The 20,862-nt window shown below is 38.6% G+C and overlaps 2 pseudogenes across 1 annotated transcript in view; both read right to left on the reverse strand.

Moving 5' to 3' along the window:
- The window catches only part of LOC145468063 (uncharacterized), a 146,041-nt pseudogene that overhangs the window by 18,911 nt on the left and 106,268 nt on the right, over window positions 1-20,862 (reverse strand). The gene's annotated exons all lie outside the window — the stretch shown is intronic.
- On the reverse strand, window positions 10,386-12,646 carry LOC145467879 (uncharacterized; annotated as a pseudogene).

A 20,862-nucleotide genomic window follows, 5' to 3' on the forward strand; every position in this document is an offset into this window, starting at 1 on the left:
GGAAGATGCTGGTATAAACCGATGATCAGTATCTATAAATTACATGGTAAAAAACGATAATCAATTAAACAATACTAAATAATAATAATAATAATAATAATAATAATAATAATAACAATAATAATAATAATAATAATAATCTAAACACTACATTTATGATCAGTCTTCTCTAAATCACTAAAAAAAATTTAAAAAGTTTAGTTTTAAAAATTTTCAGACTACTGCAGTTTCGATGGTCGTTTGGGAGGTCATTCCATTCCTTGGTAGCAGCGTACATGAATATGGACTGGCCCATGGCCCCGTTTTAGTTCTAGAGAGATGAAGTTCTCTATTGTCTCTCAAGACCTTACCACGGAGGTTGGATCGTAATACAAAATAGCCTTGTAGTTGCCTGGGACAGTTATAATCGTTCGCGATTCTATAAACTAACTGTCGACGCATAGTACGCCGCCTATTGAATAAGGTTAACAGACCAAGCTACTCTCTCATAAACTTTGTGCACGTTAAGTGATTTGTTCTCAAAATTATTCTCATCGCCTGATTTTGCAGCCTTTCTCAAAAATAAGAGTTCTTCTTGCTGCAAAATCCCCATATGGTGCAACCGTGGCCTAAAACAGGTAGAATTGTTACTTTATAAATCTTCAATAAAATAGCAGGGCTAAGAAAAGATGAAATTCTGTTTAAAAGTTTCAGTTTGGGATAAACCCTGGAGGCAACATAAGACACATGATTGTTCCATGATAACGACTCATCTACCACTACACCAAGATGCTTAAAATGCTTTTGTTGTTTTAAAATTGAATTTCCATAATCAATCAATCAATCAATCAATTAATCAATCTTTATTTGTACTCATTCTGGCTAAAGAAAAAATTACAATTTCAATGAAAATATTAAAAGTAATAATTTGAGTACTAGCTGCCTGGAATAGGGGCTAGCGGAGCCAGGCAGCCATAGAATATGTTAATGTCCCTGGTGGTTTTAAGTGCATTCTGGGACGCAATAACCATGGTTTCCGTCTTTTTTGTGTTACAAATAAGGCCATTTCTGCGGAACCAGTGTCGTACGTTCCTGAGGTCCTGAGGTCCTCGTTGACGGCCGCTTCTTGGCGTTTTCGAAGTGTCTGTGAAGAGGATTTCGATAAAGTTTTGGAAGACTAGTAGATTTATACTAAAACAATTAGATAGTGATTATTCGCTCTCGATTTCTATGCGTGATAATTGACTTGGGCTGTGCCCTCATCAACTATCACTGGTCCGACTACCGCCGAGCGGGCGGTAATGAAATCAAATCGTTGAGCACAGTTCAGACAACATAGTCGGAAGCTGGGAGGAGCCGCCGAAAATTTGATTGACGGTAGCGAAAAACGCATTTGTCGGTTGAGCTTTGAATTTTAGAGTCCGCATGTTTTGAAGGGCGCAGTAAGGTCCCAGAGTAGGTCTTTTCGTGCAGCGTGAAACATGCTTAAACAGATGAATAAGTGAATGGTAATTCATTGCAATTGGAATGTTAACGAGTCAAGTAAAATAAAAATGATTTTTCCAAGGGGTAATTCTCAACTGAACCTCGCAGTGTAGTGGTATAGAAGAGAGACTGGTGAGCGAGAGGTATGCTAAAGGTAAGTGGTTCGAGACCGGCAGGGGTACAAGAGAAAAAAGAAAAAAAAGATGCACAAGGAGCCTGGGTAATATGGAGAAGAAAAAGAGAGAAGAATGGAGCTAAATGAAGAAGAGAATCGGCGAAAAGACAACGCGCAACAGCGCGCAATGAAATCCTCTTTTATCCATACAGTAAGTAGTAATTATCAATGCATATCTTCAATACCTTAGGGAGTTGCTATTGTCTTCAAAATCAATCGAGCGCATACATAATTAATCATTATGCATGCATATTAAATGTATAAATGTATGTATTGCGACTGACCTCCTTTAACTTGTGGCATCCTAGAAACCTTACACTTTACGGCTGCATAACATTTTCAAAATCCTTAGCGATTTCCACGCTCGTTTATAATACATCTGCCCTAACTTTTCCACCAAAATTCATTGCCATGGTAAATCAAGCAATAACACAATTTGTATGGACTGAAGAAAGCTAAAATTAAGTACAGAACAATGATAGGACCGAAAGAGCAAGGGGGCCTAGACATGCCTGATTTTCAAATAATTAATGATGTTCTTAAAGTACTTTGGGTAAGAAGATTAAGTGACAGCAATGGAACCTCAACTTGGATTCATATCCCTCTTTGCTATCTACAACCAGTTGGTGGGCTCTTTCTCTTGCAGTGTAATATGTATTTCTTTTAGGTGTTTAATTAGGTTGCTTTGTACAAGTTCCCAATCAGGCCTTTATATACCACTCCTTGTGAATATCACACCACTTGACGCCGACCACTATTTGTTGCATTTTGTTGTATTTTTTGTCTCCTCTACTTGTAATAGAAATGTTCTCTATTCGGCTGAGCGAAGCGAAATAGAATAGAATTTGACTTAAAGCTACTTAAAGTTGATATACCGATTGATTTTAAAAAGAAGCTCTGTGCGCCTGGCGAAGAATGAATTGCAGTAGTCCTCATACCTTAAAGCAGGTATTTAATGAAATTGTTTGGAACAACCAGCACATGCAAATAGAAGGATGTTCCATTTATTGAAAAAAAGGCACGACGCTGAACCTTTAGAAAACCGTTCTGAAAAGGATAAGGATAAATAATCTTTCTCGCAAATCGGCAACTAAATTCTTTGTTAAAAGTAAATTCGTTACGCCTACAGCTGAACGAAGGATGAAAGAAGCCAATCTACAAGGAGATACAATACAACTCATTTATAGTCTTCCGCTTAATTTTCATTACCAAAGACACTAGACTCGCCATTTTCCAATACAAGATAATTCATCACATTCTACACACGAATTCGACCCTTTTTAGAGATTCAATCACGGAACATGATAGATGTCACCTCTGTAGCGAAAGACAATCGTTAACCCATCTTTTTGTTACCTGTTCTGAAACTCGGCTTTTTTGGTCTCTCTTAACTAATTGGTAGAACTCCAAAAACGGAGATACGATCAATCTCGTTAAAAATGAAATAATCTATAGCGTGACTGATGACTTCGCTCGTCGTCTTGGCTTAAACCTCTGCATGATTATAGCCAAATACTATTTAGATACTGCTCCAAGAAAAGAAGAAGAGTTTTATTTGGATGCCTTGCTAGCGATCCTGACAAATAAAATTAAAACTGAGAAACACTGGGATAAATCTAGGTCACAAATAAATATGTAAGAAAGCCACCTACTGTAGCTACCGTCCTACATGAAAGAAATGTAAGATATGAATAAATTCTAAATGATTTTAGTATTGTAAGTTGTTAGTATTGTTAAATCATGATTTATCGGTTAGCACTGTAAGTAGAGTAGGCAATTTATGTATGTAATCAAAAGAGTATGATCATATTCTCTTGTAATGTAATGTTATTGTTGCAATAAAAAAATGTTTTAGTAGTGGTTTGAACCTAGGAGTATCAGTAGTTCGTATTGTGTAATCGTCCGGGTGAGGGTAGTTCTGAAAAGAACTGTTCTTGGTGAGTCACCAACAGCAGTTCTTTTCAGAACTACCCTCACCCGGACGATCACACAATACGAACTAAAAAAAGGCTTTAAACAGAAGCAAGGCTGTACTTTCAAATCTTCCATTTTCAAATGTATATTATTCTGTTATTATGCGAACTACTTCTGTTGTATGGTAAAGAACAGCCAGTTATTTTTACATCACCTATGAGGCTTAATTAAGTACTAGGTTGGTGTAAAATAGCACTAGACAGGAAGCTTAACCTGTCCTGGACTAAGTGTGGCACCTGAAAACCCCCCTCCCCACCCCTGATGAGTAAAGTCATTACTCTGGATTGTGGAGAGTTGAAGTTCCAGACTGTTACTTAAAAAGTAGTAACAGCCTGCCCGCTTGCTTATTGTCAAAACAAATCTGTACTATGGGGCTATGTCAAGACTGCAGCGAACCGGTCACCCTCTCAGACACAATCATCGACGGCAGAAACCAAAGTAGAAGCTTTGTAGCGAAATATGGTAGGTCACTAGACGGAGCGCCATTCCATTCATGGTCAGACATGACGCCGGCTTGCTGATCAAACCTCCAGTGTTGCAGTTGTCAGTAAGCTGCATAGAATTTGGTTACATGGTTTATCACAACATATTTGTTATACGTTGTAAGTGACTTAATACATTGTAAATCATTTTAGACCAGGCGTAGTTGCCCTGTTTTCCTCATCGATCCTACACGTAAATGCAGTAATGCTGCTTGCCCCTCATTGTTCACTTTCGCTTTCTTAATCTGTGCAAGAAAACTAATTAAAAAAAAAAAGAGTTCTACATGATCTTTCTTGGTCCTCGTTTTCTAGACTTCCGAAATTGTGCAAGTTCTCCATTCAATGAGATACCTTGGACATTCCATAGTGGGAAAATTGCTTGGCCAAATTGGAGTAATTGGAATTTGTAATTTTTAATTGTAAATTTAACCAATATTATTGACACGTACAATGATTTCCCTCATTTTGAGCTATAATACCGAAGTGTGGGGTGTTTAAATAAGATTAGATTTTATGTCTTGGACATTTCACCAATTGAAAAAGAACCCTTACAGTTTTGTAAACGTTACTTATAAGTTAATAAGACGGCATCTAATATTGTATGCCGGTCTGAACTTGGTCGATTTCCTCTAAATCTTTGAAATAAATAAAAACATTCTCAAGAACATAAGTTATCTTCAAAATGAGCATCAAAACTGTCTCGTCATACAGTCGCAGATAACAAACAATTATTGGATGAGGTTTTTGTGATATCCGGAATAATCTAGGTCGAGGTAAGTGTTATCAGCCGAAGCCTTCGGCTTCGGTTGATAACACTAACCAAACCTTGATTATTTCGGATATCACAAAAACCGAATCTCATAGCTGTTTAATTATACATTGTTTTAAAGGAAATAACGACAAACGCATTATCGCACCGAACACAGTTTATTTTCGACAAGCCATGTTCCTACGTGAACTTTACATTGCTCTTGGAAATCAAGCATTGCGCGCGAAACCTGCGGATTATTCACTAATCTGATAGCAGATTAGTGAATAATCTGTAGACTGCGCTGTTTCCCAGAATTAAATGTAGGCTTTTAGCCAATGAGAAGACAGATGGTGACTACAATGTATAATAATGTCAGTTGTGGATTTTCGCCGTCATGGTAACAACAGTTTTTATTCAATTCCAATCTTATGAAGCGATTAAATTATTATATCACCTTTAACTTTAATCATGACACTTAAGCTGACGTTCAGGTCACGCATCTTGAAGAAGACATGAAAATGAAATATATCGTTCAGTAGAAACATCCCTTTGTAATTCGCAAAAACTGCAATTTTATTTTATTTTTATCTGCAGTTATACACCCTCGATTTATTTATATTTGACCACACGGAGCATACAATCTTATTGAGTAGGAAGAGAGTATATGAATGAATGAATGAAAAGAACGAATAGTTTACCTTTGTCTCCTGTTGTCATCTCTTACGCGACCTTACAAGGAAAACCGCTAGCTACATGTTCTGCGTAACACTGTAGCGCTAAACTCGTACCTAGGCCTTTTAGCGCCGTGCAAAAAATATTTTGGTTGATATATAATTGACAATAGCCTGATTCTCAGACGTCCGAGGTTGATCGCGGCCCTTTTGCTTCACCTCTCTCCCTAGAGGGGGAGAGAGAGAGCCCAAACATTTTGAACCCAATCCGCCCGAGGGGGAGTCCCATATAAAAAGGACAGGAGTGCCCGTCAGAAATTTTGAAAAGAACCCCTAGGAGGTACCAAGGTCCTGTTTTGTGGGCGAAGAAAAAAAGCCCTCAAAACACTGTTTTCAGAGGTTTGTCACCAGGATGAACTTAATTCCATGCTTCTCGAACCATTCATAAGTACGTTCGAACACCACTTTTTTACACTCAGGGGCCAGTTATTCATTAACTATTGTGGCATGTGGCCTCGAAAAGCTCATTTTGGAAGTCAAACTGCGGAGTCCTTTCACGTTCTACTAAAACTGTCCCACAGAGTTGTTTTACATAAAAATGAATTATTTTGATGGTATCAAGAAATCGACAGCGAATAATCTAATTGTTTTAGTATAAATCTACTAGTCGTTCAAAACTGTCATCTAAATCCTCTTCACAAACACTTCGAAAACACAAAGAAGCGGCCCCCAGCGCACGCTGCTAAACTACTCACTATCTATCACGGAAATAGAACGTGAGTAGCGTAGCCAATCAGAGAACGGCATTCGTGATAGAACGCTAGAAGATTTATACTAATTAACAAATGGTAAACGCTATAGCGTGCACTATTGAGTTATGGATGCACGCGGGAGGTTGCTAAGCACGAGAGAAGCGTAAGAGTCGCACGAGGCGATAGCCGAGTGTGACTCTAGCTTCTTGAGTGCTTAGCAAACCTCCCAAGTGTCTTACATGACAAGAGAAAACAAGCGCGCGAAAATTCATTCATGAAAACCGACTGCACACCAGTAACTCGATAAAGTTTCATCTTCAGACAACTGTGAAGACAATTTCGCATTTCTGGCAGAAGAACGTCGGCCATTACTTTGGAAACAATGTCTGTCAAAAGATTTGCTTTCTAAACATTAGCACACACGTCAGCAGCGTACACCCATGGGCAAATAGTAGACGCTAAATTAACCAATCAGAGCGCGCGCTTTGCTTTAGTTATGTTATAAAACTCGATAGAAACACAGAACTGGCACGAGCTGTGGACGTAATGATGGCGCGAGCAAAGAGGATTCACATTTTGATAATCAAAGTTAACGAGCCTGACAAGAAATAGAAAACATGTTCTCCGTGTTTCTATCGAGTTACAGAAACACTTGTCAAAGTTTGAAAGAACTCGAAAAAGCTGTGGAAACACTTGCATGTGGCTCGTGTTCCCACAGCATTTCTCGTTCTCCCAAACTTCCACGTCCACTCGTGTTTCTTTAACTCGTTAAATATCATTTTCTTAGCCAATCCGGTGAGAAGTTACGAAGAGCTTATTCGCGGGGGGTGTAAAGTTTTAACAGTCCCACAAGCCACTGCGACATGAGACTTGCTTCCGTTGTCACAGTGATATGTGTATCTCCGTGATATGTGTATCCCCGCACACATATCACTAGTGATATGTGTATCCCCCGTGGGGATACACAAAACACTGATACGCGCCTGGGCATTCAACGAACAAAATGGCGACTCGGTTGCGAGGTTCCAACGAGCGCTGTAAAGAGTAGAAGAAACCAGAAATGAATTCGCGCCCAACGGAGCAGATTAGGATTTCTTGAGTTTGGTTGAGTTCCAACCGACTCGATTGTATATCTGACTAAAACCTCGAACAGCGGATACACATATCACTAATTATTTCATGGCGCAGTGATCTCAGTGTGTATCCCCTAAACACAGCCGTTAGGTTGGCTATCTACCTGATCGAAGAAAATGGCCAATTATTGCCGAAACGTGCTGGCTGCTTACTCGCTACGACATTTATACCCAGGTTGAGGTTTGCGGAGTTTTCAACTCGAATGTCTAAATATCTAAACTGAAATCGCGTGCAGGGGATACACATATCACTAATTATTTCATGGCGCAGTGATATGTGTATCCCCAGAAACACAACTGTTATAATATAGCGCATCAACCTTGTCAAAACTGCAGGCAATATCAACACCCGACGTTTTTACACGGCTTGGATTCACTGAAGTTTGAAACTCGATAATTCCACTAAAAACGCGTGCACGCGTGCACGGGATAATAAGGGATACACATATCACTGATTATTTGATGAACTAGTGATATGTGTATCCCCATGGACACAGCTGTTATATTGGCTTTCTACCCAAAAAGAAAAATGTCCATAACATTTGCATTGTCAAAACTGGCTTGCTAGAAATATTCACACCCGGCATTTATTCATAGCTTGGGATTTCTGGAGTTTCACTGACCTCGGTTGTACACCGTCGCCGACCGCATGGAGGGGATACACATATCACTAATTATTACATGGCGCAGTGATATGTGTATCCCCTGAAGACAGCCGTTATCTAGGCTAACTGCCGAAGAATAAACGTCGAATATTATGAAACGTGCTAGCAATATTCGCAGTATAGCAATGTATACAGCTTGAGACTTAACATATCTTACAAAAAGTCGAACTGAAAAGCGGGTGCAGGGGATACACGAGTGCCACTAATCATTTTATGGCGAGCGGGTCGAAGCAGTGATATGTGTTTCACTCCACGAATAATTCAGATGCAAACAAGGCGATGAACAGTGGAGAATATGTGTTACTCGAGGGGTGAGAATGCACCGCGCAATTAATATCGTCCTAGAAATCCGGGGCCGTGAAACTCAAATTGAAATATATCTAGATCCATTTGGTGTTCAACTTTAAATTCACTATATCCTGCTCGCAGAAAACCAGTTAGGATCAAGAACACAATTCCAGCAGCAGATACGTAAACTTTTTCAACTACAAAAATTGAGATTTGTGTTTTAAGCCTGTTTGGGTTAGTCGTTCGTCCAGTAAGGGACCGGACGACGAGAGCGCTTTCAAGGAGGATATTGCTATTTAAAGTAGAGGGGAGGGGGGTGGGGGATACACATATCACTGGTCGCCATTTTGGAGGGGATACACATATCACTAGTGATATGTGTGCGGGGATACACATATCACGGGGATACACATATCACTGTGACACCGCCTTCGAAAGTCAGCTCAGCGGGGTTACCGCTCGGCGGCTCATGAACTCATCTAGCAAGGTATCATGGGAGTTGTTCAACTGCCGCGGGCTGGAAAGTAAAAAAAACTGTGTTTTTTTTTTGAGAGTGTTTGTGCAAATGCAAAGTTTAAGGTTCTTCTTAACAATAAAATTCACCATTTAGCACTTTAGAACGCTCCAAAATCGCTTTCCTCTAAATACCGCCTTCAGCAATCCCTTAGCAACTACTCTAAATCTGCAGTTAAGATGGCGCCCCCTAAAAGGAATGAAAACAGGGTCAGGCTAGGAGCGGCTCCTGGTCAAGCCAAAATGGCGGCTGCCAAGGTTGGTTTCCGTCTGTTTGGCTTTTATGTGCAGCCATAGCATAGCCTGTAGATTCCGGTAGATAAATATAACTGCAGCTTTAATGGTACAAGACTTGCTTTACATGTGACGAAAGGAAGAACGAGGCAACATGGAAAGCACCATCAATGCCTTGTGTGTGTGTGTGGGGGGGGGGGGGAGGGGTGGGGAGGGGAGGGAGGGGGCACTCCCAGAAAAATTGGGTGCAAGTGTGAGGCCCGCTTCCAAAATCCCTTACCCTACTTATGACCAAAATCTGCGATTTTCCCTACTCTATTTATGACTTGACCAAAATTTCAATACTTTTTCTATGATCATTGCGGCTCGCACAGTTGCCCTAAACATAATTTATGAAGGGATTTTGTTGAAAAGCTTCTCCGATTTCTCAGAAATGATAGGTAAACTAGAAACTGCTCAGAATGCAAAAAGTTGCTCGAAACAGAAAAAAAAAAAAAAAAAGTAGCTCGAAATAGAAGAAGTTGCGAAAAAGTTGCCGAGCAACTTGTGGAAAGCCCTCTCCCCCGGGCATCAATAAGCACTTAATGACTGGCCCCGAGGGAAACAGTGAGTTTGTTTCCCCAAGACCCTCAATGGAACATTGAGATCGAGAGGAAACAAAACTCACTGTTTCCTGCGGAGCAAGCCATTAAGTGTTTTGTTATACCTCTCAACTCAAAAATAGAAAAAAATGCGAAGAAATCGTTTGCTTGACGCCGGCTGGCTCACAAATTTGCGGTGGTTTCAAGGAGCACGACCTGATCACGTGCGAGTCGAAAGTTAAAGTTGTTGTTTCTCTAGGGAGTTAATGAGTTTTGTTCGCCCTAGAGAGTTAGTCAGTTTTGACCCACGACACGTGACACGCTCTCCTTCAATCGGAAAACCTACTTGAGTTGGGAGAGATAACAATGGTTCTTTCTAATGCTTGCGTGCGACAATATGGCAAGCTTTATATTACTACTTGATAAGCTGGCGAAATGGTAGAAATTTGCTTTGTCATTGAAATACCGTATACTGGGAGTAACAGATTACTACGGCTTATCGACGATATTCAGCAAAACTATCATTTTCACAGATGTTGTTTCAGTTTAGTTGGTGTTTTGTAGAGGTAAATTTGTTTGAACTATGTTTCAGCAGAGTGTTCGAATCTTTTGTCTGAAATTTGTCCAAAACTTGTCCGAAATGGGATAAAAAGTGTCCGAAATTTTTAACGTCTGAAAATTTTTGCCAGTAATGAATTGTCATCATCGGGGTTTTAATAATTTTTCAAGTTTTTAGCTTTGTATGTATAGGTCGAAGCCAAATTTGTTGAAAACTTCAATCCTCAATAACTATGTGGAAAGGACCGTTGTAAGGGGAGGATGGAGGCCGCTACTATAAAAAGTCATCAGGGAAATTATATTTTTTTCAGGTAAAAGTCAGGGAAATTTGGAAACTAATGTTTAGCAAACATCAAGGCGATTTTCTCTCTTTTAGCTAGTATGAACTTGGCAAAACTAAAGGGGAAAAAATTGCGTTCAAATACTTGGCCTATTTAGCGAATCTGCCAAGTAACATTTTTTAGAAAGATAGAAATAAAAAAGAAAAACGTAAACTCAAATTGATCTTCATTTCCCCTTTATTATTCAGTGATTATTACATCATACGAGGGAAGAAAAACTTGTTTTCATCCATCGGCCCTTACATTTCATCCCATGGTTTAAACTAAGTTTTAATCCTACAGTTGGAAGTAATCAGGAATGGTCCTGCTGTGCGACAACAATGTCTCCAGTTCAGCGGACTTCTTTGTTACCATGACGACTGTACCTCACTTCAGAGGAGCCACCAGGAATTTAAATATGGACCAGCCACCTGAGCCAATCACATCTGCTTCGCTCAGCCAGTCTTCATAGGGAACGGTTGGAGGGGGATCCCTGTAAAGCTTTCCCCCATGAACGCCATACAGCTGATCATCCGCCATGAAGAAGAGGTGCTGTAAACCGCTCCATCCTGCCGTGCCAATGAGCTGGGAATCAACAATCCAGTTGACCCTTTTATCCGTGGGAGGATTTCCCTTTCTAAACTTGTCGTTATGGACGCCATGCAGAATCCCATGTGGATCGAAGAAAAGAAATTTGAATTCGTCCCAACCACCAGATCCCACCTCAAGGGCAGTTGACTGAATCCAGTTGGTTAAGTGGTGTGTTGGGGGAGCTCCCCTGTACAGCTTTCCCTTTTGTACCCCATACAGAAGCCCATTGGGATGAAAGAAGAGGAATTGGTAGGCGTCCCACCCTCCGGAGCCGATAAGCGTTGCTGCAGTGAGCCAGTCATCAGAGGCGCTGGTTGGAAGTGATCCTTTGTAAAGCCTGCCATCCCAGACACCATACAAGGTGCCGTCTGGGTGTTGAAAGATGTTGAAAGTGGTTCCAGCCGGATGACCCGATCTTTTTAGCTGATCCAAGCCACGAGTCGGATTTTTCCCGAGGAGGATGTCGCCTGTAGAATTTGCCATCATCCGTAACTCCAAAGAGATCGTTTCCCGGGGAGGGGTCCTGGGCGCTGAAAGAATGAATATTATCGATTAAAACGTAGGGAATTAGAACTTATGCCCGCTTTGCAGTTTTTCGTACGGGGCATTAACTTTAAGGATGTGTAGTTTCGTGCGAACTAAAGGCTGTAAGAAATCTCAAGCCTGGCCTGGCTCAGGAATCTAAAGTAGAATGATGGTTGGGCTGTTATATTTCTTGTTACATTTGTTTCACAAAGCTGAAATTTACCTGGTAGCGGAATTTTTCTTTCTTTTTCTTACAAGTAAACCATAATACCACTGTGGGGTGTTGAAGTGTGGGTAACGTTTTTAATCAAGACGGCTATGGGCGACTGACTTTCCTTAACCAAAGGAGGCATGTATAAGACACTGGTGTGGAATGTTATTGAACTCGTCAGTAATGTACCTACCTGGCAATGGTCGCGAAAACACTCAGCAAAATTAACACATGAAACGTGATGCCCATCACTGACCTGCAAGAAATTTATTCTACGTTATAGGCCGCCTCCACACTACGCCGGAGGAATTTGAAAACGGCGATTTCACTCTGAAAACGCATCAAATCTTTTCCGTCCACACTACGCCGGAGAAATTTGAAAACGCATAGATCACCAGTCATTTTCGGATTTGTGTTCGAGGAAAACTCGGTCAGGGAAATCATATGGCTATCGTGATGTCGTCGTTTTCGAAAAGTTCCGTTTTCAAAATGTTTTCCGTCCACATTAAAACGTAAAACTCCTCGAGTTAACAGAGCGTTTTCGCAGTTCTCCGTTTTCGTGACGGATTAGTGTGGACTGTAGGCCTAACCGTAGAAATAAAGTTGCGGTTTCATATTTCTCCGTCGTATTGTGGACGGGGTCCATAGAGTGTTTTGTAATGATACGGTTTGAGAAAATGCTGCTGGTGCTTTGATTGTTAGTGAATAGTAAGGTAAAAGTAAGGAGATGGGTGTATAAAATAGTCTAGATAGGCCTTTCCACAAATATCCGGATAGTTTTTGGGAGTTTCCGAGATATTTAGAAAATATTGAGATACTTAGAGAATTTAGGGATAGTAGAAATATTCATCGCTTTTTTGGCTGAGCGTTGTGTTTTCCGCAAAAATCTATTTTCTGCAGTAACCTTTGAAATTTTTTTTGCCTAAGTAATTCAAAATCGGTTCATCAGATAAAAACTTGAATACCTCGTAATTCCGAGAGTAACGGCTCTCGTTACTTTCAGATTTAGCAGGCAAAAGGGGTCGCTACTTTCAGGTAGCCGTTACTTTCGAATGGTTACAAAAACGTTTGTAATACGAAGTTAACAATTCCGTTATGCGCATGTGTGTTCCTAACTACCCTCAAAAACAAAGCAGACTGTGTAAAGAAAAAAGGCCTCAAATGTTGGCACTGAAGGGCAAAAGTAACTGATGGTCGCATTATACATCGATCTAAAGTACGGCTTGAAACGTTTTATCACATACAGAACGGTTTTTTATTGTAGTTGAGCACTAATCTTCAAAGAGCCGTTAATTTCGGGTGGGTCGTTACTTTCGGGGGAACCGTTACTTTTGGGATTCAATAGGAAAATAAAATATTAACGTTACTTTCGGGCAGCCGTTATTTATGGGGGAACGTTACTTTAGGAATTCTACTGTAAGGCATATTTAGAGGTTTTTTCAAGAAATTTAGAAAGTTTTCGTGATATTTAGATATTTTTTTGAGAATTTCCGAAAAGATATTTATATTAAGCCGATTGTATGTGATATTGGTGGAAAGGCCTAAGTCTTGATAGAGCAGTTCCAATCGAGTGTCGTAAAATCAAATTCAAAGTAATTACTCTGGTCGATCACAAGTTACTAAGATAATCCAGTGAACCAATTTAAAACTCAAAGCAAGAACATCGAGCTGCCTGAAGCAAAGCGCGGAAAATTTGTTAGGAGGGGGGCGAGTCGCTATTATTTTTTTGTATGACACAAAAAGAGTTTACATCAGGTCATTCATAATTAACAACAAAGGGAAATTGGAAAATGTTGACAAAGAACTTGGTGAAATTAGCACAAAAAAAATCTCATGCGAAATTTTCTAAAGGCGAAACATATGGAAAACCTGGCTTCAGTTTCAGAGAGCATGCCAAATATTTTGCTGCCTATGAGATATTCAAAGATATTTAAGAAAAGTCTTACCTTTGTTGAACTGTGAAGCGGAAAAGAATGAAAACTCAATGTGAAGTTCCAAAGCTTGCTTGAAGTGGTCGGTAATTCACATCAACTGCACGTAGTTAATAGCTTGATGTTTGTGTAGTAATCATGGAATATTGACAGGTGCAAGACGTGTGGATCATGAGTGAACAACTGTCTGAACAGCAGTATACTCCACTCATATTGCAGTTGAAACGTTGGCAAATTGCCTTCAACTTCCAGAGGTTGTTTCGATCAGTATTCGCTGACTTCATTTATTCAGCTTTAGTGAGATTTGCATGTATTTTACTTAATCCCAGGTGTGTCAGTAACAGCCTCAACTGGCGTGTGATCAACTATCCAAATAGCTGTATAATCTTCTCTTATTCCAATGGAAAAATTGGCCTATTGTTTTAGAAGAGAATTTAACCATGTGCTACAATGTGTTATTGCAGAGAAACCAACCCCAACCCTAACCTTAACCCTAAACCCTAAACTCTAAACCCTAACCCTAAGTCAGACAAAGTATGAAAAGAAGCTCTAAATTCGTTTTTAAAGGCATTTCGAAATCTTCAAAGGAAAAATAAATATTTTAGATTCGTTTTTCAAGGCATTTCGAAATTGTAAATGGGAAAAATAAATATTTCAACCTCCAGAGATTGACTCGATTAGTATTGTACATTCAGCTTAAGGAACATTTGTAGATATTTTCCTTAATCCCTTAACTAGTAAAATTAACGTAGAAATTAGGGTGACCGAAATAGAATTATTGTTATATGTTTTTTCTATGATCTTTTGTTTCTATACTAAATAGCACATTTTAAACTGAAGAAAAAGATGAAATTCACAGTTCTTCTCCTAAGTAGTTGATATGCCTAAACTTTTTTAGACATAACTCAACTTGATTTTCATAAACATTGTTTTAGCGTTAAACTTAAATCTTTCTAACATGCATACATGCATACTTTATTGACTCGTCCCCACGGAGCTTTTCAGAGTCAATGCATGTTACATTACAAAATGAAACAAAAACGCAGAAAACTAAACACATGACAATGAAAGCGTAAAAAGAAGACAAAGGCTGAATAAAATGAAATACAACATTCATTAAGAAGCTTTCGCCCTGAGTAGGCGCTTGAAATCCGTCACGGATGGGCTAAGCCTTGAGCTCATTCCACAGAGAGATCGCTCTAAATAGAAAGGTCCTTTAATTTGGACGTTAGCAGTGCGGAAGAGTGGTATGTTCAAAAGTTGATAGTTCCTGGTAGTCTTTGTCGAGACGGCGGATCTTCTGAGTAGCTTAGCTAACGAGGTTTTTTATTGCCATGTTTCATTAAATACGTGGATGGGAGAGAAAAAGGCACATGGAATGCAGTATCAGATTCTTTCAATTTAACTTTTTGAGTTATTTTGAATCGATTTTGAAATGCAAGTAGGAAACGAAACTGTTTCAGTTTTCACTTTCTTTGAGCTAAAGAAGCATTTATCATTTACAGAGTTTTTTTAAAATCAGTTTTAACTAAATTTATCATCCATTTTACATCGAGTTTCTTCTTTCTCATGGTTGCCATGGGTCAGGAAATGGTACGAAAATATATTTAGATCACGGATCGAAATGAGAAAAAATTGACATTTTGAAAAAAAATTTCGGGAAAAAAATAAATTATAACACTGCTGATTTAATAACTTTGAAGGCTGGAAAAAACATTTCAGGACACTGTGATGACAATGATATCACGTTGTCCTCAATGAAAAGTCAAATTTGCATGTTACAAATGTATCAGTCCAAATAAATGGGTTGAAAGGATGGCTGTAAAGGGGGAGATCGAGGCGCTAATTTATCTGATATTTTTTAGTTATTTAGTCTGGGAAATATTGTTTTTAAGAAGAAAATGTTAGAGAATTTTGAAAACCGATGGCTGTAGTAACTATGGATACGCCCAAACAGGTTTAAACGTTTTTTTATTTTTTATTGTTAGCTCGTTTCATTTCTAACGGCAGAATTTAAGTAATAGTGATAACATTTTTTAATATATACACGTACAAGGCGTTTTTAGAGCGTTTTTCAATTGAGTGTCGTAAAACCAAAACCGAACCATTATTTACCAATTAGACTACTCAGTCAATCTCAAACCAAAGTAAAATTGAAACCAAAACCAAAATAATTGCCTGATTACTCTCGACACTCAATTGAAAGCCGCTCTATCGATCGTCTATATAATGATTTCTGGAGGTATTTTGAATCGTATGAGAAATTCAAATGGAAGAAGAAAAGTGTGTTTAACTTTGAGAGACTCGAAGACTCATTTAGCATTCACAGAGTTTATATAATCAACTTTAATTGAACTACTGTTTTACATCGAGTTGCTCTTTCTATAGAAAACATATTGCAACAATGAAATTTAAATTCCATATTTCTATCTTCTACATTCAATTCTGAGCAACGAAAAACAGCAATATTCATAACTCCCGGCTTTCGCTTTTACCGGCTTTCTTTGTGATTAGAGAGCCTAAGCAAACCAGGCTGGCAACGGCAATGAGAACACCATCATACACAAGGTTAAAGGAGTAGAACAATAGCTGTACACGTGCGTTATAAATCCTTTACATTTCCTTGCCGTCCCCTGGACAACAGCAACAACAACAACGTGTAATGACTAAGTTCTGCGTATTTTACAGAACGTGAACGACGGCGGCTAATTTTGTAATTTCTAAATTCGTATTTTGATTTGGAATTTAATGCTGGCGCTACATATTTTACATGTAGCTGGAACAGATCTAGAAAATTGCAAACCTCGAAGGTAAAATATAAATTCATTTTTTTTGGGGGGCGTTGTCATCGCGGTGACTTCGTAACGTGTAACGTGTTCTAAACAATACAGAGATAGAAAACTTGGGTGTAAATTGCACCACTGTTCGCTGAGATTAGAGCTTCGAATCGCTCGTAAATCTAGCTTGACCTGAATTTTTCTGGGCTTACTCTAAAACAAACCCATACAAGCTTACTTTGGCATAGACTGCCGAAAAAATTGAAACCTAAAATAAACCATCCACGTCTCTGATAATCCCCTAATGTCGTTATAACATTGTTGCTGTATTGGATACAAAAAAGAGAATTGAGAAGATTTGGCAATCGTTTTCTGTTCCTCCCCCAAATTTTCATGCAAAGAGGGGTTGAATAGGGGTATGTAAATCCGCCGATCCGTGCCTTTTTTTCTCACCAAATCCGTCGATCCGTCAGTATTTTTGTTTAAATCCGAAACCACGACCACATGTGGAATTAGAAGTGTAAAAGTTCAAAGGCAAACTGGTAAATGTTAATGCCATTGTTAATTTCGCACAAATAGTATAAAGAAGGCAACATGCTTGATGGCTACAACACAGTACAATTCCAATAACAGTCTCACACCTGAGTTTAAATGAGCTTCGTTCGAAAACCGAAATAATTTGGATGAACTCATTACCATACCGTGCAAGGCTGAAGAAAGATCTATGATCAAAATTTCGTTTAGGATCCAAGTTCCGAACATCAATACAGGCACAATCCGGAATCCGCGCCAAACTTCACAGCTGATCCACGATCCACTGTGTTTTCAAACTCCGCGAATACGCTCGATTTACGGCAAAAATCCACAATCCGTGCACATTTTAAGGCCAAATCCGTCGATCCGAAAACCTATTCATCCCCCTCTCCAAAGGAAACAAGTATTTTGATGTTTTTTGTTTTTCACTTAACATACAAAAGCTCTGACATCATGTTGATATTAGTCATTTTTGAATGCGAATGTACTGCGAAAAAATCATTCGATCCATTTTTTTCTTTTCATTAGCCGAGAGCGCACCACTTGACCTGCAAATAACTGCCTATAAACAATGGTCCGCTTGAAGGCCTCGAGAAATAATTGACCTGCTCGCCCCTGACAAATCGTGATATCTTGCTCAACCTCGTGCAATAATTGTGAAAAACAGGTTATCTATCACGAGTAGTCTTATATAATTGATCATAAATTCGGCTGTTCTGACCCAGTCATGGTGAAGTAATTTTACCAATCATACAACAAAGTTGGAAAGTTATTTGCTCAAAGAAGTTCGAGGAAATTTTTTACACTTTTTCTGTATAAGGTCGAATAACAGTGAAAACAGAACCTAAAGTTCTCTTGCTTGCGAAATGGTAAATAATAAAATCAAGTAAACGTGCCAGTCACTGCATGTTTGTTAATTGAGAAGGCGTGTGAAATGCATCGAGTGATCAGCTGTCAGTGAGTGTTTATGTCATACTAGTTTTTTTTTCAAGAGATTTTGCTTATTTCTTAAAAATTAAGCAAGAATTAATCTCTTGTTACAGAAGCTTACAAGACGTTTCTTAAGCATTTTGAGATGAAAGAAAAATATATATATTTAGACAATTCCATTGGAATATATGGGGCATCCTTGTTGGGCATAGTTTCTCGTGCAATTAACACGTGCGAATGCGCGCGCACAAACACAACATTGTTGATTTACTTCACATGAAGTAATCTCAACAAGAAAATACATGGTTGTTTTTCGCTAAACGAGTACGGTGACCCCAAGTTTAAATGTATAAATTTAAATGGAATGCCCTTGACTACTGGTGAAAAACTCACCTTTCAGGTGTTTTTATTTGAATGCTTTGATTTAATACTAGAACGATATCACACATCTTGAGGATATGCTGAGTTGAGCGAATTCTTTATTGTGTTTCATAATCCCCATTTCCTTACAATTAAAATAGTTATTGTTAGATTAAAGTCTATTTTATTGAACTGCTCCAATATCATGTTTTACTGCGGGAAATGTTTTTCTAAGGAATATGTTAAAGTTCCCCTTTCTGATATTGAGAATGCTCATCTATTTTGCCAACAAAAGACCATTATGACCTCTGTTTTTTTATTTTGTATTTGTATTTTGTATAACGCATTTACTAAGGAGAGCAATTTTTAGATTAATTGTAAATACACCTTTTTCTTTGGAATCATCTTAAATAATGAAATGAAAATAAAGTGTTTGGTTAATATCAACCATCGCAAAATGTTCTTCTCCTTGTGACACCAACCCAAAAACTTACACCATTATATCATTCATGAATGTTAAATGTGCGGAGTTGATTTTTTTACTTCCTCTTGGAAAGCAGTGAATATTAAGCCTACAAATATCTTTTTTAATGATAGCCTTTAACTGTTTGCGTTGTTCTAAAAAGTGAGAGTAGTATACAACAGTCATGTAGACCATGTCATAGCTACCTGTAACCAGACAACGTTTCTTTTTTAATCCATAGCTGTATTTAAACGCATTTTGTTATCTCCTGATCTTTTTTGATCTTAAGGAGCTTTCCTCCTCAAACTTTATTTGGATTCGAATCTCACACAAATGTAAATTGGATTGCAAAACGTAATGCTCGACTACAGTTTTGTTTTGTCCAACCAGAATATGGAATTAATTAATTGGACAGCGGCCTTCATATGGCCTTCCAAATGAAACTGATCTAAAATTTTATATGAGACTTATGTGGTTGCCAATGGGACTGCCAACTATCTTATTACTAATAATACAAATGTACTAAAATTGAACTGTGCATGTCGCTATCTATATGGGCCATTAAATCCAAGTAGTTATCTCTAGGTGAAGTTGAACCAGCAGATACGCCTGAAGGAAATGATGAGTCACCTAATGATACAGGAACTGCCATTAAAAGTCCTGCATCCCGAGAACCAAACCCTCAGTTAAGAGGACCCATTAAGAAGAGGTACGAGTACTAACTACAGTGCTGGAAATAAATTTCGTTACGCAGAAGGACGCACGTCCTTTCAAATTAATACTTCGGCCGGACACAGCAGGGACATTTTCTTTTGCCTGACCTAAAACTGAGTTGAAACTTTCATGAAGCAAGGGTGATGACGCTGAGACGATTTGTAATTCACGTTACGTGAGATAACTTTTAACACAATACGTTTGCAGAATTATAAATAGTGTATTACGACGGGAGGTGAGCCGAAGCAAGGCGATGCGAAAATTTGCATGCATTGCCAAAAGAAGATACTAAAATCATTTAGGGCGCTGCATTAACTTCATCAGTGTAGAATTTTAACGCCACAAACATGCTATCTGCCCGAAGCTGTGTGTATGGTTTTAATTTCCTTTTCAATTAAATGCTGTTTTGGAACAGTTATAACTTAGTAGGTTTGTCATTTACAAATGGCAAATCACAAAATGAAGCAGAAAATAATCAAGATCCCTCCATATGCATGTTGGTTCTTACTTGTGATAAAGTATCTCAGATCCCGCAGCTTAAACTTTAAGCCGAAGTGTTTAAATAAATGTCCTCAGTGTAGCGCTACGTAGTAAAAGCTCAAATAAGATACTAATGTGGCACACAACAAAATACATAGCACTAAGGCTATATGGCTTGTGCAACCGTCTGATACAAAAAAAAAACAAAAAACCCAGAGGGGAAAATGGGAACGTATTCCCCAACCAAATGCAGGCGTACTAATCTCTGAGAGATACAAGTGATTACAAAATTTCTAGACCTTAATAATAATAATAATAATAATAATAATAATAATGATGATGATAATAAACGAATCTTTAGACACGATTAACCCATCAGTACTATAAAGTACTGTTATCAAAGGGGTCCTTCAAATATGAATTAGTCCTAAAGTAAAAGTTGAAAGTTCGGGAGCTGACATAAATATATTAAAATATACTTTACAGTTTGGTTATTCCGAACGTAACGCCCAGCCCACACTGCGCCGGAGAAATTTGAAAACGGCGTTTTTACTCCGGAAACGCATCAAATGTTTACCGTCCACAATACACCGGAGAAATTTGAAAACGCAACAATTACAGGCTGCAGAAAAGCTTGAGTGCACCCTTGAGGGTTAGGGTTAATCGCATGATTATAAAGACGTCAACGTTTTCGAAAACCCCCATTGTCAAAATGTTTTCCGTCCACACTGAAACGCAAAGCAGGCGTTTTCAAATTCCTCCGGTTTAAAGAGCGTGTTTGAAAA

The sequence above is a fragment of the Orbicella franksi genome, chromosome 14, assembly GCF_964199315.1.
Source record: "Orbicella franksi chromosome 14, jaOrbFran1.1, whole genome shotgun sequence".
NCBI classification, from domain to species: domain Eukaryota; kingdom Metazoa; phylum Cnidaria; class Anthozoa; order Scleractinia; family Merulinidae; genus Orbicella; species Orbicella franksi.